This window comes from Neofelis nebulosa, chromosome 15 (genome assembly GCF_028018385.1).
Source record: "Neofelis nebulosa isolate mNeoNeb1 chromosome 15, mNeoNeb1.pri, whole genome shotgun sequence".
Classification (NCBI taxonomy): Eukaryota; Metazoa; Chordata; class Mammalia; order Carnivora; family Felidae; genus Neofelis; species Neofelis nebulosa.
This window is the reverse complement of record NC_080796.1, coordinates 16,818,657-16,836,448: the sequence shown is the minus strand read 5'-3', so window position 1 is coordinate 16,836,448 and position 17,792 is coordinate 16,818,657. Positions and strand designations below refer to the sequence as shown.

General features: G+C 52.0%; 1 protein-coding gene across 2 annotated transcripts in view; it reads left to right on the top strand.

Annotated features, from left to right (window-relative positions):
• CD247 (CD247 molecule) overlaps positions 1 to 17,792 on the top strand; it is a 72,980-nt gene that overhangs the window by 24,401 nt on the left and 30,787 nt on the right. The window lies entirely within an intron of this gene.

Genomic DNA, 17,792 nt, shown 5'->3' with positions numbered 1-17,792 from the left:
GCTTAGTGACATTAAGCACATTATATGGTTGTGCAACCCCCGCTAATGTCGAAATGTCCCTTTTCATCTTGCAAAACTGAAACTCTGTACTGGTGAAACACCAGCGCCCCTGTCCCATTCCGCCCCAGCCCCCGCGACCACCGTTTCGACTTCTGCCTCCGTGAATTTGACGACCCTAGGTACCTCCGACGGGTGGCCATATAAGATACTGGTCCTTTTGTACCTGGTTTATTTCACTTAGCATTACATCCTCAAGGTTCACCCGTGTTGTGGATTGGTCAGAATTCCCTTCCTTTAAGGCTGGGTGATACCCCACTGCCTGGGGGGGGCGCGCTTTGCTCAGCCCTGTATTTATTGGTCAGGGTTTGCCTGCACCTTTTGGCCAGTGTGAATAATGCTGTTAGACACATGGGCGTACAAATACGTCTTCAAGACTCTGCCTTCAGTTCTTCTGCGCAGAGCGCTAGACGTGGGATTCCTGGATCACATGGTAGTTCTGCTTTTAATTTTCTGAGGAATCTCCATTTCCTTCTGAGGAAACTGCTGGATGGAGGGAAAAGGCAGCAGAGGTCCGAGGGTGGGCACCTGGATTGTTCTCGGAATTTGAGGCCGTGGGGCCTGTGCGGCACACGGGTCCTGTATGCACGTATTTGCCCGAGGGACGTTGATTGCTTTCTACAGTGTAGCTCTGTGCTGGGAGGGACGCTAAGAAGGGCAAGTCACTTTCCAGTGGGCCCAGAAGGCCCGAAACGGGTCCGGATGGGGCCATAGGCAGCGGACCCTCCTGTGCACAAGGCCAGTTTCCTCACCGGGCCTGGCTGTCCCGATACCTGGGGGGGGGGCCACAGGTCAGAGGCAGGGCTGGGTGGCATTGGGCCTTGTGTTTCCCGCATTTCAAAAGCCTCTTGAAGGAACAAATGCATCCCAGTTGGAGCCTGGAGGCGTCCCCTGGGCTTCAGGCAAACAAAAGCCCCCCTCCCCCTCCCCAACCTCTTCTTCCTCCTCCTCCTCTCCTCCCTCCTCCTCCTCCTCCACCGCTAGGCTCCTGCTCTTTAAAAACCAGTGGGCCAGGAACCCATCGGCCTCTCCTGTGGGCCAGTTGCATCACATTTTATGGATCTCAGTAAAGAGGGCCCAAGTCCCTGTCTGGTGTCACTCTGGGTTTGCGTCCCTGCGTCGCTGCTGTACCATTTTTCTGGGCAAACAGAACCTCTAGGTGAGCAGCCCAATTTTGCTCCTCTCATCCCTGAACGGGGGTGGGGGTGGGGGGGATATGGGGATATCCCCCCCCCGTGCGGAACACCACGGCCAAACCACATGGATCGAAAGAAAACGAACAGAGTTGACTGAGCAGACGGCATTGCTGGTGTGTCCAAGGGAGTATCACCGATTCACCAGGCAGGCAGGCCATCTTTAACTGACCCTGTTTCCAGACCCAAAAGCCCGTGGTAACATTTCATATTTGCAAAGAGGGTGAAATGTGGGCGCTTTTACGGTTGCTGTTGGCGTGCTAAGGGAACCTCACGGATGTTTGAACCTCTCATCTGAGAACACAAAATCTGTCCCTGTAAACACGGAGTATGGAGGGGGACACAATCCGAAGAACCTATTGGCTATCCCCCATTTGGGTACTCCGTAGTGACACATCCCTCTTGGGAAAATCCTGCCCTGGGTTCGGACTGGTCTTTTGCAGGCTGTCGGGTATGCAAACCTCACAAATCCATTCTGTGCTTCTCAGCCCTGCTTTCCAAGTCAACTCAGGTGTGGATTCCAGAAGCAGGAACGGAGCTGCCCTCACCCCAAAGACAGCCAGCCGGTCCTGCAGGAGACCCTCGGGGCCGGCGTCCTCCCTGGTGTCCACAGATTCTCACTTTCCTGAGTTTTTATTAAGAGCCACTTAAACTTCAAGAATATGCTCCCACATGCGGCATAAAAGCACGCGTGCACACGCAGAAAGGGAAATATTTATTGGCTCCTTCAGATAAGGTTCCCCCCCCCCAAATTCAAGGAAAGTCTTAACATGATGGCATCTTAGCACCCGAATTATTATTTTTTTTAATTAAAAAATTTTTTTAACGTTTATTTATTTTTGGGACAGAGAGAAACAGAGCATGAACAGGGGAGGGGCAGAGAGAGAGGGAGACACAGAATCGGAAGCAGGCTCCAGGCTCCGAGCCGTCAGCCCAGAGCCCGACGCGGGGCTCGAACTCACGGACCGCGAGATCGTGACCTGAGCTGAAGTCAGACGCTCAACCGACTGAGCCACCCAGGCGCCCCCCGAATTATTTTTTTTTAGCTTTCGTTAGAACACGTGATAATAATGGGGCCATACTCTGGTTTCCACTTTACAAAGCTTTCTCATCGTTTCATCTCCTTTGTACCGAATCATAGACCCTTTGAAAGAGGTGATGATCATTCCCATTTGGCAGATGGGGAAGCTGAGGTTTGGGGAGGCTGAATGGATCACAGCTAGCAAGTGTTATTGCGGGACCGGGACCCACATCCTCTAACCCCCAGATCGCTCTGTTCAGCCATGCTGCCTTGTCACAAAAACACACTCCATACGGCACCGTTGGAAGAATGGTACGTGGCACCGTTAGAGTAGGAGGTCGGGGACCAGCTGGCCAGGCGAAGCCATCCGTTTGAGCGCGGGACCAAGGCGCCGGGCGGAGACCGCCAGTGGGTCCTGGGAGCTGCCCGTGCCCCTCACAGTGTGGGTCCAGGAGCAGCCACCTGGAGGAGTGGCTTTGTCGCCCGGGCCCGTCCTCCACTGAGCTACCTTTTTCTACTTCACGCAGAGGCGCAGGAGCGACGTGTGGTGGCCCTGCATGAAGTGGTCGGAGTGTCTCACGGGGGCGGGGGTGGGGGGGGACGATTCTGTGCTGACCCTCTCGGCAGGCAGCCGGGCCCACAAGCCAGAGAGAAAGGATGTGGTAGCGGAGACTGGCCTCTATAGCGTGGGAACCAGCGGCGTGCCAGCGGCGACAGGTGCTGCGCCACCGGGCAGGTGCAGTGCGGGACGCGGGGCGGGGCCAGTGGGGGTCTGCGCCCTAGACCCAGCCCTGCCGCGCACCCCGTCTGTTGCATTCCCGTTCTTCAGTCTGCAAAGTATTTTCACAGAGGCGATCCCCGCTGATCCCCGCCACGGGCCTCGAGGCTTGGTGCATCCTCGTTTCGCTCCGGTGCTCAGAGAGGTCAAGTGACCCGCCTGTGGTCCACAGCCCTCCTGCCTCCAAGGCCAGGACACTTTCCACCTCCCCGAGACGTCACTCGTGAGCTGTGGTGTCCTGCGTCCCCTCTGAATTTGGTTTCTCATATGAAAAATGAGGGGGTTGGTGCAAGAACCAGTTTCTTGATTTTGCTGCGATGAAAACATGTTTTCTTTCCACTGACTTTTCCACGTTGCTCATTTCTTCGGCCTGGCAATACCTCTTCTCTCGTCGCCTCTCAGGAGCGGCCGAGCTGCTGCCACCTGCCCCTCTGAGCAGAGGGTGTGTCCTTGAAGGGGTCTGAGGGGCAGTGTGGACAGGGAGGGAGGGGGAGGGGAGGAGGCCCAACGACAAATTGGCCCCCTCCCCGCCCCAGCCCTCAGGTCATTTTCTTTTTGGTTAATGACCTTGTTGTTTGACCTTCTGGGCAGCCCCATGGCTTCTTTCCCCACCCCCATCCCATGGCCATCTGACCTACTGGGCTCAGCCGGAGGGAAGCAGGGAGCAAAATTCATCTTGTCCTTGATGGGGAATAGCTGAGATGAGCCGGACCCAGCCAGAGGGCATGTGGCGACTTAGGCTGGAGACAGCCTTGAAAGGAAGGCTTCCCGAGCTCTGCCCTCCATGTCCCCCGCCCCTGCCCCGGTGTCACCCGTCAAGGAAGCCCTGACCAGCGGGCCACTCCTTCCCTGTGCCTGCCAGCAGTGCGGCTGCAAAGAGACAGACAGACAGGGCACCGGTCCTAGGGAGATCTTGGGGATTCAAGAGAGGCAGGTGCACACCAGATCACCTCCTTCAGCCTCCAGCAGTGCGCCCCAGGGCCTGAGATCCTTCGGCTGCTATTGCATCATAAATGCTCCTGCGGCCCCTTAGGGCTGGCTCCCCACAAGGTCAGCTGAGGGGCAGGGCCACCCCACCCTCACAGTGCCGGCCACCCACAGGTCTGCTCAGGCAGGTGTCGCCCCTGCCACCTCCAGCCCCTGGCCTGCCTCTGTTTCCCTGCAGTGGCAAAGGTGGGGGCTATACGTAGGCCACGTTCTCAGGATGTTCTGGCCAGAGGGCTCCAGGCCTCCCCCGCCTCGGGAACTCCGCAGTAGCCTGTGGGACCCTGGAGGGGAAGGAGCAAGGAGGGGGCTGTGGGGGGCCGGGAGGCGGGCCAGTGGTTGAGAAGGAGGTTTAGGATCCTCTATGACCAATGGCAGGTGAGGGAAGGAGAGAAAACAGGCGCAGAGAGGGGCAGGGTGGGCGGGCTGCATCCATCTGATGACTGGAGGTAAAGGAGTCCGTCTCCCGAAGGACAACCTGCTCCCAGAGAAACAAGAAGAAAACAAAAGGGGGCCACTGACCTCTGTGCCAGAGCATGAGGAATGATCTGGAAGAGCCATGGCTGCAGCCTGCACCCCGCCTGGTGTAGCTTCCACCCCTAGGGCCACTCTGCCTCCCCCTCCCCTCATCAGCTGCTGGGCTGGCCACCGCTCAGCAGGGCTGGGTCTGAAGGCCCCGGGCCCCGCCTCACACGTGGTAGGACAGCGGGACACCAGCTGGCACGATCTGGGAGGCCTCTGCTCGGGACCCTCCTGCCGTCACTGGGGCCAGTGCAGTGGGTGAGCCATGTCTCGAGTCCCTCAGGAAGAGGCTGAGGCTGAGGCGATTCTGTGCCAGGAGAACTGGGCTCACATCCCGAACTCTGAGCCGAGGAGCACTGCTGTAAAGGGCCGTGCAAATGTGAAATACTTACATGGTCACTGTCATTGTCATCGTCCTGAGGGGGCCCGTCATGCCCTACCCCCACCCCCAAGCCGGCCTCCAGAAGCAGCCGCAGTGATCTCTGCAAGTGATGTGGGCCTTGCCGCCTCACAGAACAGCCCCTTTACCTACTGGCTGTGTGACCTTGGGCAAGGAACTTAACCTCTCTGAGCCTCTGCATGTCGTAAGACGGCAAGACTATGACCCATCTCCCTGAGCAGATTCTGAGGGGTCAATGAAATAAACATTTATAACCGGGGCTGGGAACACAGGAGAGAGTAATAAACACCAGCTCCCCTGTGGAGAAAAAGCAGCTTGAACGTTTTAAAGGGCACGAGAACGTCCAAGATTGGTGACAAAGCAGAGTAAGAGCCAGAGGGTGGCCATTTTTAGGGTCTAAGCACCGAATCGAGAGAGGCTTGATTTCCTCCCCTGGGCACTATAATTTATAAGCTAAAGGTATTGGTTAGCTGCTCTGTGGGCACAGCTGTGGGGTCACTGGATCGGATTGGGCAGCTCAGAAAGGGCCCATGCCGGGAGCTGAACAACGGCCTCTCCCGCCCTCCAGTTTTGTACCTCACCCCCTCGAGCAAACTTGGGCAGCGTGTGCCCATCCCGCCTCCCCTGCTCAAGGTGGGGCAGCTCCAGGCTCTGTTCCAGAGAAGGGACATAAGGCCCTGTGGCCATGAGTCCAGAAGGATTCCTGAAAGTCACTCCCATCCTCCACCGTGCCTGGAGGCCCAGGGCCTGGGCCTCCGTGGGCTGCTGCCTCCATGGCAGCTGCATTTCCTCTCCCGTCTGGGGTCAGTCACACCCTCTTCAAGGCCATCGCCTGGCCTGGCCTCCGGAGGCCTTGCTTCTGGCGAGGGCGCGAGACAGGAGAGGGACGCTGGCAGGGGTGGCCAATCGAGATGTTGTTGAGGGACCCCGGGAGAGGAGGAAGGCTCACTCAACCCCAGCCCCGCAGAGGTAGGATGAGATTCGAAACAAAGCCCACGTGACCGTGAAGCCAGTGCTTGACCGTGGAGCAGCCTCGTGGCTGTTGGGGGCAGGTCCCCAGCCTTCCTTCTTTTACCATTAGCACCTGCAGGATTTTGTGAGCACTAGGAAGGGTGTACGGGTTCTGAAAGGACCCAGAGGAGGGAAGAACATGTCCTCTTGACCCCTTCGTCCCAGGACGGCAGAGATCAGAGTGGCCCCAGGAGGGCGGGCAGGGGGGCTGAAGTCCTGGGGGACTTTTGGCCAGAGGGAAGTCCTCTGATTCCCGCTGAGACCGCTCGGATGGACCCTTCTAAGGGTCGTCCAGTGGGTGAGGGTGGGGAGGCCGGGAAGGGAGGGGGCAGGCCACCCAGGCAGGGATCACCCCCCAGTGAGAGGTACAGACAGCTGCTGCAGCTAGGCACCAGCACTGGGCTTCGGCCCCACCTGCCCTGAGCCTCAGTGTGTCCCCAGTGACGAGGGCAAGCAGGGACCCCTGACCAGTCTCCCGGGACTAATGAAGCGAGGATCCTGTGATCCCACTGCTTTTCCAGGAGACAGTTGGGACAAGGGTCCCATCTGGAACATGGGTCCACCCGGAGTATTACGCATCCGTCGGCCCAAGAAGCCATTTCTCAAGCCCCTGGTGCCCGGTACCAGATTGCATCATGAACTTAGCACATCTATCCTTGAGGAACTTAATGGTTTCGAAAAGAAAGAGGACATTTCACACGAAAGGATCAGAGCAGTAATTCTGAATTGTTCTTTCAGCCTCCGCCCAACATTACGGAGGGCCCCAAATTGCGTGCTTCCCCGCGTGCTTACAAAATTCCCCCCTTACCCTACTTCCAAATCTCTCCCGGAGTCAAGGAAGCTTTTGGAAAGCAAATGAGTGACAATGAATTTAGGCTTTGACTCCATTTTACGTCTTTTAAAATGTTTAGTTGTTTATTTTGAGAGAGAGAGAGAGAGAGAGAGAGAGCATGCATGAAAAAGCATGCACACAAGCGGGGGGAGGGGCAGAGAGAGCGGAGGGAGGGAATCCCAAGCAGGTTCTGCACTGTCACGACCCAGGGCTCGATCTCACAAACCGTGAGATCATAACCTGAGCCAAAAGCAAGAGCTGGACGCCCAACCAGCTGAGCCTCCCAGGCGCCCCCTCCATTTAACATTTTTTATACAGGAAGTTATTTCCCAGTTTCTGTATTCTGTTCTAAGTAACAATTTTCTTGCGACACCTCCTAGCGGGTCGTGGTTGAGAACCAATAGGCTAGACTCCGAGTGTTGAGCCATACCGTAATTGTGCTCTCTGTCAGCCTGATCGTTGACTTGAACAGCCCCATGAATCTTACGTGTGAAAACGGGCGCTAGTTAGATTCACGTTACAAAAATTCCCAAGTATGATAAAAAGCCAAGAAATCCCAGCCGGTTACAAATTAAGTGAATTCTTCGTAGCCAAATCATTTCCAAATCAAAATTACAAGAAAGATGATCGTATCTTTTTATACTAAAAGCACTATATATGTTATGTGGCCTACGCGTGCACCTTCACGTTTGATTTAAAGCAGGGTGGGTCGATGAGTTAAAAGGTTTAAAAGGGGCCTCTTTAAACCGTCCTTTAAAATAAGTCGCTATTTTCCCTACCGCTACCCGAAAGGGTATTCTGGAGTCACTCTTGTTGGCGTGCCCCAGAGCCTGCAGTGTGAGGTTCAGGGGGCTCTAAACTAGGCTTTGGGAGCTGGAGGGGTCTCGCGTTGGCTCATTGGCTGGTTGAGCAGGAAGACACCGCAGGAGGTGGGGGGCGGGACTGGGGACAGGGGTGGCCTCTGGGAGGTGAGGAAGCCCCGGGTCGCGTGCCCCTGCCACAGTATTCTTTGCATGGTAAACACGAGTGTCGTGTCGGTGCTTTCTCCAGCGGAATGAATACTACTCTGTTTGCTCTGTATTCCTTCCCAAGCTGCTTCCCATTTTCAGGAACCCACCGAGACCTTTCCGGTTCCTCTCTATTCAGCACGTGTTGAGCGACTCTAAACCAGAAACCCCCTGTTCAGAGGCGCGCAGGACTGCCTGAACTGTAGGGCTGTCCTGAAAAATCGCCTCTAACCTGCAGGCCCGCTGCCTTTTCAGCTCCCCGGGGCGTCTGCCCGATGGGGTCCGGGCCTCTGTTGACCCTGGGGCATCAGGCCCAGGGCCGGTGGCTATTGGGTAACAAGGCACATTTTTGGATTCTTAGGACCCCCTCTGCACAGAGCTGGATGTTTTGGTTTGGGGCACAGGAGACAAAAAGTACAGTTGGGGAGCTCACACCCACCCAGGAGAGGCAAGATTCAAGGTCAGCAAGCAAGTAAAAAGGTGGCTGTGACGGTCCGGTTAGGGAAGGAGGAGCTCAGGGGCACTTGGCGAGGAAGAAGTGACCTTGACTGATACATAGGATCTGGATCGACAGGAGAGAGGAGGGGGTCCCAGGGGCAGTGGAGGCACAGACAAGGCAGGAGCTAGTGAGGCCCCACGGAGGGGGGTCCCGGCAGAGTGAAGACACGTAGACCGGGAACATAAGTGGAAAGTTGGGTGACCAGAATACGAGACGCTGAAGCCGCGTGGTGAAGGCGGGGGGGTTGCTATGTGACGTAAAAACAAACCAGAACTGCCCGGCGGTCTGTCTGAAGGTGGGGGCCGTGACCGCCATCAGGCTGCAGTGTGTGGTGGTTGGAAGCGGATGTGTCATGTGACGTAATTGCCACCATCTTGTGGTCACAGAATCATGGTCAAGGTAACTCGATCGGCAGGCCTACTGGAGCCTTTGAGCTAATCTAGACTGACATTTAAAAACAATTTTTTTTTTTTTAGTTTTCATTCCGTTTCATATTCTCCGCCATTTTCAAAGTAATGCACGTTGAATTTAGAGAATTTTAAAAGTATAGGAAAGAGGGAAGAATCAAACAAGGCCCTACGCTGTCACCCATCACCGCGGGGCGGCTACTGCCACTGGGGTCGCCTATTTCCTTCCAGTCTTTCTGTTAATGCTCTGGCTTCTTACATGGTTGGGATTAAACAGTGAACTGTCCATGAGTCATACGGGCTTGAATCCTTTTTTTTTTTTTTAATGTTTATTTATTTTTGAGAGTGCGAGCGGTGGGGGGCAGAGAGAGAGGGAGACACAGAATCCGAAACAGGCTCCAGGCTCTGAGCGGCCAGCACAGAGCCCGACGTGAGGCTTGAACTCACGGACCGCGAGATCATGACCTGAGCCGAAGTCGGATGCTTAACCGACTGAGCCACCCAGGCACCCCTGGGCTAGATAGAATACTTCTAGTAATTGTGTGGTTTAATGACCAGGATCTCACTACCTTTTAAAGCATATTATGCCTATTTATTTTATTTTTATTTTTTAGAGAGAGAGAGAGAGTGCAAGTCGGGGAGAGGGGCAGAAGGAGGGAGAGAGAGAGAGAGAGAGAGAGAGAGAGAGAGAGAATCTCAAGTAGGCTCCACGCTCAGTATGGGGCCCAACGCAGGGCACCCTCCCAAAACCCTGGGATCATGACCTGAGCTGAAATCAAGAGTCAGACACTCACCCGACTGAGCCACCCCATCGCCCCTCTTGTGCCTTTTTAGAACACAACAGTGGGGCACCTGCGTGGCTCAGCCGATTACGCATCTGACTCTTGCTCTCAGCTCAGGTGTTGATCTCAGGCTCATGGCTTCCAAGTTTTGCAGTTGGTCTTTTAACCAAGAAGTCATTGGCTCAAGCCCCATATTGGGCTACATGCTGGGTGCGGACCCTACTTAATAATAAAAAAAGAAAAAAATAGAGTATTAAGAATGGGGCTTTTTTCATTTATAAAGTAATACGTGCTTACCTTGAAAGTATGCAATACTCAAAAATGTAAACACTTAAATCACCCATAACTCTATTGTCCAGAAATCATCTCCTCTTTTGTGACATTTCCTTCTAGAGTTCTTCCAAAACCGTGTGTGTTTTCAAAACAAAACTGGAATCACGCCACGTGCAATTTGGATCGTGCAGTCTTCATTTATCATATCATAGAAGTTTCCATTTTCTGACAGTTGTGAACGCTCTACTCACCTAGAGTTCATTACTTAGCATGAGTCAGGCCATACAAAGCATTTTACGTATATTAACTCATATTATCTCACAACAACCCTGGGAGATAAGTACTACTTTTTAATTCCCACCTCAGGGATAAGATAAACTAAGGCACAGAAGGTGGGATTTAAACTAGACATTCATGGGGCGCCTGGGTGGCTCAGTCAGTTAAGCGTCCGACTTGAGCTCAGGTGACGATCTCACGGTCCGTGAGTTCGAGCCCCGCGTCGGGCTCTGGGCCGATGGCTCAGAGCCTGGAGCCTGCTTCGGATTCTGTGTCTCCCTCTCTCTCTGCCCCTCCCCCGTTCATGCTCTGTCTCTCTCTGTCTCAAAAATAAATAAACATTAAAAAAAAAATAAAAAAAAAAATAAACTAGACATTCATATGCCAGAGCCTGCACTCCTATCCACCAAACTCCCCAGCACACACACACACAGGCACAGCACATCTATGCTTTCTTCCAGGAAACAGCCTTTCAAATATTGAAAGCATCTCTGAGGCCCAAGCCTTATCTTTCTCAGGCTTAATAGCCTCATCTCAGCCATCGTTCAAGCCTGGGAGGCCCTTCGCCATGCTAGCCTTCACTTGGGCAGGCCTGGCGTTTCTGGGTCCCTTTAACTGGGCAACTAGACACAAAAACATGGTTGCGGGGACTTCTGCCCGAGGCAGGTTGCAGCCAGCCTCTCTACCTGCGTGTGCTGGACGTAGACTCCGTCATTGTAGCCGGAAGTGCATTGGCTTTTATGAATAACAGCCAAACCGTGATGAGCCAAAAGTATTTCTTCCGACTCCCTCGGTTCCTCATGGCTCCGCAGCCTGGCTCTTCCAGCCTTTTGATTCTTTGCCTGGTTCTGCAGAGCACAGCCCAGAAAAAGGGAGGGTCAGAGTTTCCAGGGGCCTTAGCGTGGCTGGCTGAGGACTTTCATGACACCTTGGTGGGGATCAAAATGGCGGCATCTCGCCTGCCTGGGGGCGTCCGGGCAGGAGGGGAGACCCAGAACCTGGAAGGAGGCCGAGGCTGCCCCAGGAGCACCTGTGATTCTCCAGAGGGCTTCCAAGTTGTGCAGTTGGTCTTTTAACCAAGAAGTCACCGGCAGTCACAAGAGCCGGTCCGGAAGAGTCCGAGTGGGTAGGACCGGTCAGTAAGGGAGGCGTCTTCTGGGAGAGTGTTGGAATCGTGCAGACGGCACGTCCGCAGCGTGCCAACTGAGCGACCCAGGCGCCCCCGGGAAGTTTTTCTTTATAGAAATATTCCACCAAATAAACAAAAGCAGAGCTAACCCCCAACAAAACAGCAGCTCGGGGCATGATCATCAGTGACATCTCACTACATTATCAGACTTGAATCTGATGACCTCTCCCTTCCCCAGCGCTGATCAGTTGAGACCTCTCCCTTCCCCAGCGCTGATCAGTTGAGACTGGGGTCAAGGCAGCCTCCAGGTAGAATTGCCAAGGTCACGAGATTTAATCCCCAGTACCTTCTGCCCAGGTGTCTCCTGGCCTGACCAGTCCCATTTTCTCTCAGGCTCCTGATAAAGGAGGGCGAGGAATCCAGTTAAACAATTTCATGTTAAGGCTTTAGTGGTGCTTAAGGCGTTGTCATCTCAGGGTAATTTCTACTTTAACAGAGACCTCTCAGACACCCAAACGCCTCTGTCTAAAGATATTTCCAGAGAGGGAGCTCCTTGTAGCTTCCTCCCCCCCCCCCCACCCCTACCCTCAGCTTACAACAGGGTGGCCAACCCTGTCTTCCATCCATAAGAGCCAAGACTGGAAACCTGACGGTGCGCCTTTGACATTTTGTGCCTCACCGTCCCCGTTGGGGAGAGGAGGAGAACGACAGCATCCACCTGTCGGTTTTTACGAGAAATAAATGAACCACACGATGCATCCGAAGCTCAGAGAATCGAATCTGGACCGCAGTCAGCCTTCAATACGTGTGAGCTATTACTGTCGCTGCGGGTTGCTACTTGGGTTGGAAAGCAGATTCACGCACATTATGCCATTTTATCCTCGTGACAACCCTGGGAATTCAGAGTTTTATTGCTCCCACTTTATAGATAAAGAGCCAGCTCCCTGAAAGGAGCGTTCCCTCCGCAGGGGCAGGGCTTGGCCCTGGGCCTGGGGCCCCGGAGGACTCACAACCCAAGCTCACCAGAGCTCAGAGAAAGTGTCAGCAGCCTGGGAAAATTGCTATTTCGACACACGGTGTTGTAGTGACGGGGGTAGGGTCACCCCTAACCAACGCTCTGACTTCTGAAGGGGAGAGCGGGGTGGCTGTCTCAGTTCCAAACACGTATAAAAGCATAGAAAATGATAAAATGAATCTCATGTACACATTTCAGTAAGTATCTCTAAACAATGGGGACCTTTTTTTTTAAATTTTTTTTTTTTTACATTTTATTTATTTTTGAGAGAGAGAGAGAGAGAGAGCACAAGTGGGGGAGGGGCAGAGAAAGAGGGAGACACAGAATCCAAAGCAGGCTTCCAGGCTCTGAGCAGTCAGCACAGAGCCCGACGCGGGGCTCGAACTCACGGACCGTGAGATCATGACCTGAGCCGAAGTCAGTTGCTTAACCGACTGAGCCAGCCAGGCGCCCCCCCCCCCCTTTTTTTTTTTAACATAACCACAATTCCGGTATCCTACTTAGACAATTTACAATAATTCCTTAATATCATCAAATATCTACTGTGTATTTCAACCTCTCCAACCTCCTCATTTTTCTTTCTTTCTTTTTTTTTTTTTTTTTTTCACTTTTCCGTTTGTTTGCATTAGGAGCTAACTGGCTTATGTCGTTTCGTGTCTTTTGTACTTAAAGCTTCCTACCCCCCACCCCACCCCCTTTATTTCCTCGAACTGTGTTTGCTGAGGAAGCCGGGGTGTTTGTCCCATAGGATTTCCCATGGTCTGAATCTCACTGATGGCTTCCCCGTGGCGTCTTGGGACTTGTTCCTCTGCCTGCCGTCTGTTTCTAAACTGAAAGTTGGATCTGGAGGCTTCATCAGATTCAAGTCTGATAATGTAGTGAGATGTCACTGATGATCATGCCCCGAGCTGCTGTTTTGTTGGGGGTTAGCTCTGCTTTTGTTTATTTGGTGGAATATTTCTATAAAGAAAAACTTCCCGGGGGCGCCTGGGTCGCTCAGTTGGTTGAACATCTGACTTTGGCTCAGGCCATGATCACACGGTTCGTGGGTTCGAGCTCTGTGCTGACAGCTCGGAGCCTGGAGGCTGCTTCAGATTCTGTGTCTCCCTCTCTCTCTGCCTTTCCCCCACTTGCACTCTGCCTCTCTCTCTCTCTCAAAATAAATAAACATTAAAAAAAAAAAAGAAAAGAAAAAAGAAAAGCTTCCCTTCATGAACTATTTGGTTATCCTGATACTCAGGATAAATGCTTGATTCCTTCCCCTTAGTTACAATAATTTGTTATTTTTAGATGAAATGACAGGGGCAATGTGTGTGCTTTGATTCTAAATAATTCTGGGAGCGGGGCATGGGCAGGGGTCCAGAAGATCTGTGGCTGCTGTAACAGGTGCCCAGAGGTTCCCTCTACTACTCTACTTGTACGTATGTTTGATACACTTTATTACAAAAAGCAGTGTGTGGGTTGTTTTTTTTTTTTTTTCTTTTTCAGTAAAAAATTCAGTAATGGTTGAGTTCCCCGGCATCCTCCAAAGATGAGCAATAAATGTGTTCGTTGGTTTTTTTATTTAAAAAACATTTTTTTAATGTTTATTTGTTTTTGAGAGACAGAGAGTGAGCAGGGGAGGGGCAGAGAGGGGAGACACAGAATCCGAAGCAGGCTCCAGGCTCCGAGCCGTCAGCGCAGAGCCCGACGTGGGGCTCGAACCCATGGACCATGAGATCGGGACCTGAGCCCAAGTCGGACGCTTAACCGACTGAGCCACCCAGGCGCCCCTGTTTGTTGGTTTTAGTGTCATGATATCTGCCCTGGCTTGAAACATACTTAAGTGTTTTGATTCGTTGTACTTGTTTTTCTTACTGATGTCGAACTGATTTTATCATTGGCCAGTGGGACCCTCTTCCAGTTGGCTCCTTTTGACATAAGTCCAGTGGTCTTTGATAGTGTCCTTGTGTACAGTGTGACCAGAGTCCCATTTGTGTTGTACATTTCCTACCCAGACCGGGGGCACTTTTCCAAGGTAGGGCTGCTGTTTTTTGCTAAGGGTGTTTTGTGCCTGGCCGCTGTTACCTAAAAAGATCTCTTGGAGGCTCTGGTTTAGACTCTATGGCCAGGGGCAGAATTTTCCTCTCCGCATACCAAGCAAGTGTACCCCAGCCAACCTCCACCCCACTACCGCTACCCTCGCACCCCCAGCCAAGCAGGTGTCTCAGGACGTTGACTGTGCTGGTGGGTGGGTGGGTGGAGGGGAAAGGAGATTAAAATCTGACTTTAAAGGCTCAGGCAGTAACTTGCTTGAGGTTGGCTCCCCCTCCCCAGCGCCAGCCCCACCCCCCCAGACTCAGAACCAGGTAGAAGGAAAGCAGGGCAGTGAGAATATTCAGTATCTCCATCTATCTATATTTAGGCAGATTTATCTCACAAGTGAAATCAGAGAGAAACATTTAAGGAGGGGGTAGTGGGGTACCTTGGGTTCACATAGCTTGATCTAATTTGCCGGGGGTGGGGGGGTGGAGATTGGGGGGGTTACAGAGCAGGCAGAACCCCCCCCCCCACCGAGACGAGTGTAAGACAAAAAAGGCATAGAAGGACCAAACGGGCACAGGCCAAGCACAGCCTTCCGCTGTGTGAGGCACCACCGCGTAGAGGAAGGAGCGAATTCGTCAGCTGCCAAGCACACAGCTAGACTCTACCCGTGTGACCAGGAGGCCGGTGAGAGGTGAAACCACCCGGTGATGGAGTGAGGGGCTGCAGCACGAAGCAGGGAGACCCCCTTCCCGGGGAGAGTTGCCCAAGCGTGGAAGATCTCTGGTCAGGAATGTCTGGGCCGGGCGTTCCACTGTGTTCCACTGTGGCCAGCGGGCCACACGCTCACGCAAATTGCACGTGGCAGAGGAAAGGAGGCCCAGGGCTCCCAGCTGGACATACCAACGGTGTGAGCTCAGTCCGGTCAGGTCCTTCATTTTGTGTGTTTGTTTTTTAACAATGGGGATAATAACGACCCCTCGTCCTCAAGGCTGTTGTGGGGGGTGAAGGAGTAGGTGAGCTGGGAAGGCCCGCGAGTCACCAGATGTGCGTATGACTAAGCGAGCCTCACATCTCTGCTATGACCTGTGAGCACAGGGTCTGCACGCGGGTTAGAAACAACCACAGCTGTTTTCACGACAGTGTCCAGGTGGAAGCTGCTCTCAGATGGAGGTAGGACGATGGAAAGGCCCAGAAGGGAGGATGTGGTGAGCAGAGGGAGGGAGAAGCCAAGCTTGCCCCTGGGCACCGGGTGGAGACTCTGGGGGACAGCTGGTCATTTCAGGGGAAAGAACCACCCAGAGGTCCTGATAGGGAGGCTGAATATAGATCTACCGCCTTTCAAGGCGAGGCCTTAGAAGACCTAAGACCATAGGTGTGTGTGTGTGTGTGTGTGTGTGTGTGTGTAAAAAGCAAATGGTGGCAGACACCTGAGGGGTCAATACCTGACATCCTTCCAGGCCCGAGCACTCGAATACAGGCTTTCCCCGCCATCTGAAAGAAGGGTCCCACGAAAACTTTCGTAAGTCAAAGTGTCATAAAGCAAAAAAAAACCAATTATCACTAGTGTACGTGGAAACATTTTTTAGCGTTCCCAAGCTCGAAAAATAACCTCTCTTTGGCCTTTCTGATACCTGAGGGCACAGCCTGCTAATGGGTGCACAGGATACAGTGAGAAAAAGCACAGGAACTCACAGATGCAGGCTGCACAGGGCATTGCCCAGGCCAAAAGGAAGCTTCTCCAGGACGTGAAGTCACTGGGCCGTGGGACCACCACGCCCGACAGGAGCTGAGGCTTGATCAGACACGAGATAGGCAGCCACACCATATACACACATTGACAGCATTTCCTACGGATGCTTCTGTCCTTTTGATTTTTTTAAAATTTTTATTTAAAAAAAGTTTTTTTAACGTGTATTTATTATCGAAAGACAGAGAAAGACAGAGCGTGAGCAGGGGAGGGGCAGAGAGAGAGGGAGACACAGAATCCGAAGCAGGTTCCAGGCTCTAAGCTGTCAGCACAGAGCCCGACACGGGGCTCGAACTCACAAACCTCGAGACCATGACCTGAGCCGAAGTCGGACGCTCAACCGACTGAGCCACCCAGGCGCCCCTGATTTTTATTTCTTTAAAGAAACTGTGATAAGTTAAATAAGCTGCAGAGGGACCCAATGTAGTGTTGGCAAATCCTAACAGAATTGTCATGACACCAAAAAGTGATCGTGGCTGTGTGCAGTTGTTCCCTTGAAAACAATCCACACCTGTGCCTTCCTAATTTTGCTGCGTTTAGATAGAAAAAGTCAATTTTGCTAGACTCGCTTTCCCGATGCACACATACTACGTGTGAGTATACAAACACATTTAGCAATAGATAAAATTCACCAACCTGGGTTACTGCCGTCCGTCTCTTAATTTTTCATTGTGATTGTTTTCCAGAACATCATTGAAAATAGTGCCTTCCAGAAAATATAAGTGAATGTATATTTGATCTCAAAATGAGGAAATACTTTCTAAGCATATAAGTAAAAGCAAAGTATTTGACTACTTAAATTTCAATTTCTAGATGTCAAAAACACCAGGTGAGAGGTAGATGACAAAGTGGGAAAATATTCACAATATATGCGATGTGAAAGGCTGAATATCTCCAGTAACATGCTCTTAGAAATCACTTCTTTTTTTTTTAAGTTTATTTATTTATTTTAAGAGAGAGAGAGAGCACGCACACCAGCACATGTGTGGGAGAGGGGCAGAGAGACGGGGAGCTGTCAGCACAGAGCCCGACGCGGGGCTCAAACTCATGAACCGTGAGATCATGACCTGAGCCAAAATCAAGAGTCAGACGCTTAACTGACTGAGCCACCCAGGCGCCCCTAGAAATCAGTTCTTAAGAAGACACATCGAAAAAAATAGTAATAAGCAAAAGTCATCGGCACACAATTCATATAACAAGGAACACACACGATGAAGAAAATGCACACACAAAATGCCCAACATCACTAATAATCAAAGAAATGCAAATTTTAAAATTAGATTCTGTTTTATGTCTATTGGGTAGGTCATTTGGGGGCTTGTTTGTTTAATGAAAATACATAGCATTGCCAAGAATACAATGAATTAGAGTCTCTCAAAAAATTGCTAATGTAGAGGAATCCGGCTGGCTCAGTGGGAAGATCATGTGACTCTCTTTTTTTTTTTAAGTTTATGTATTTATTTTGAGAAAGAGAGAGAAAGGAGCAAAGTGAGGGCAAGAGAGGGAGAATCTCAAGTAGGCTCCATCACCATCAGTGCACTGGAACCTGATGCAGGGCTTGAACCCACAAATCATGATATCATGACCCGAGCCAAAGTTGGACACTCAACCTGCTGAGCCACCCACGTGCCCTGAGCATGTGACTCTTGACCTTGGGGTCGTGAGTTCAAGCATCATAGGGGGTTTACAGTTTACTAAAAATAATAAATAAATAAATAAATAAATAAATAACTTAAAAACAAAACAAAAAACATTTGCCCTGTGTAAATTGGCACTGTCTTTCTGGAAAGTAATCAGCCCTAAGCTTAAAGAGTCTCAAAAATATTTATTCCCT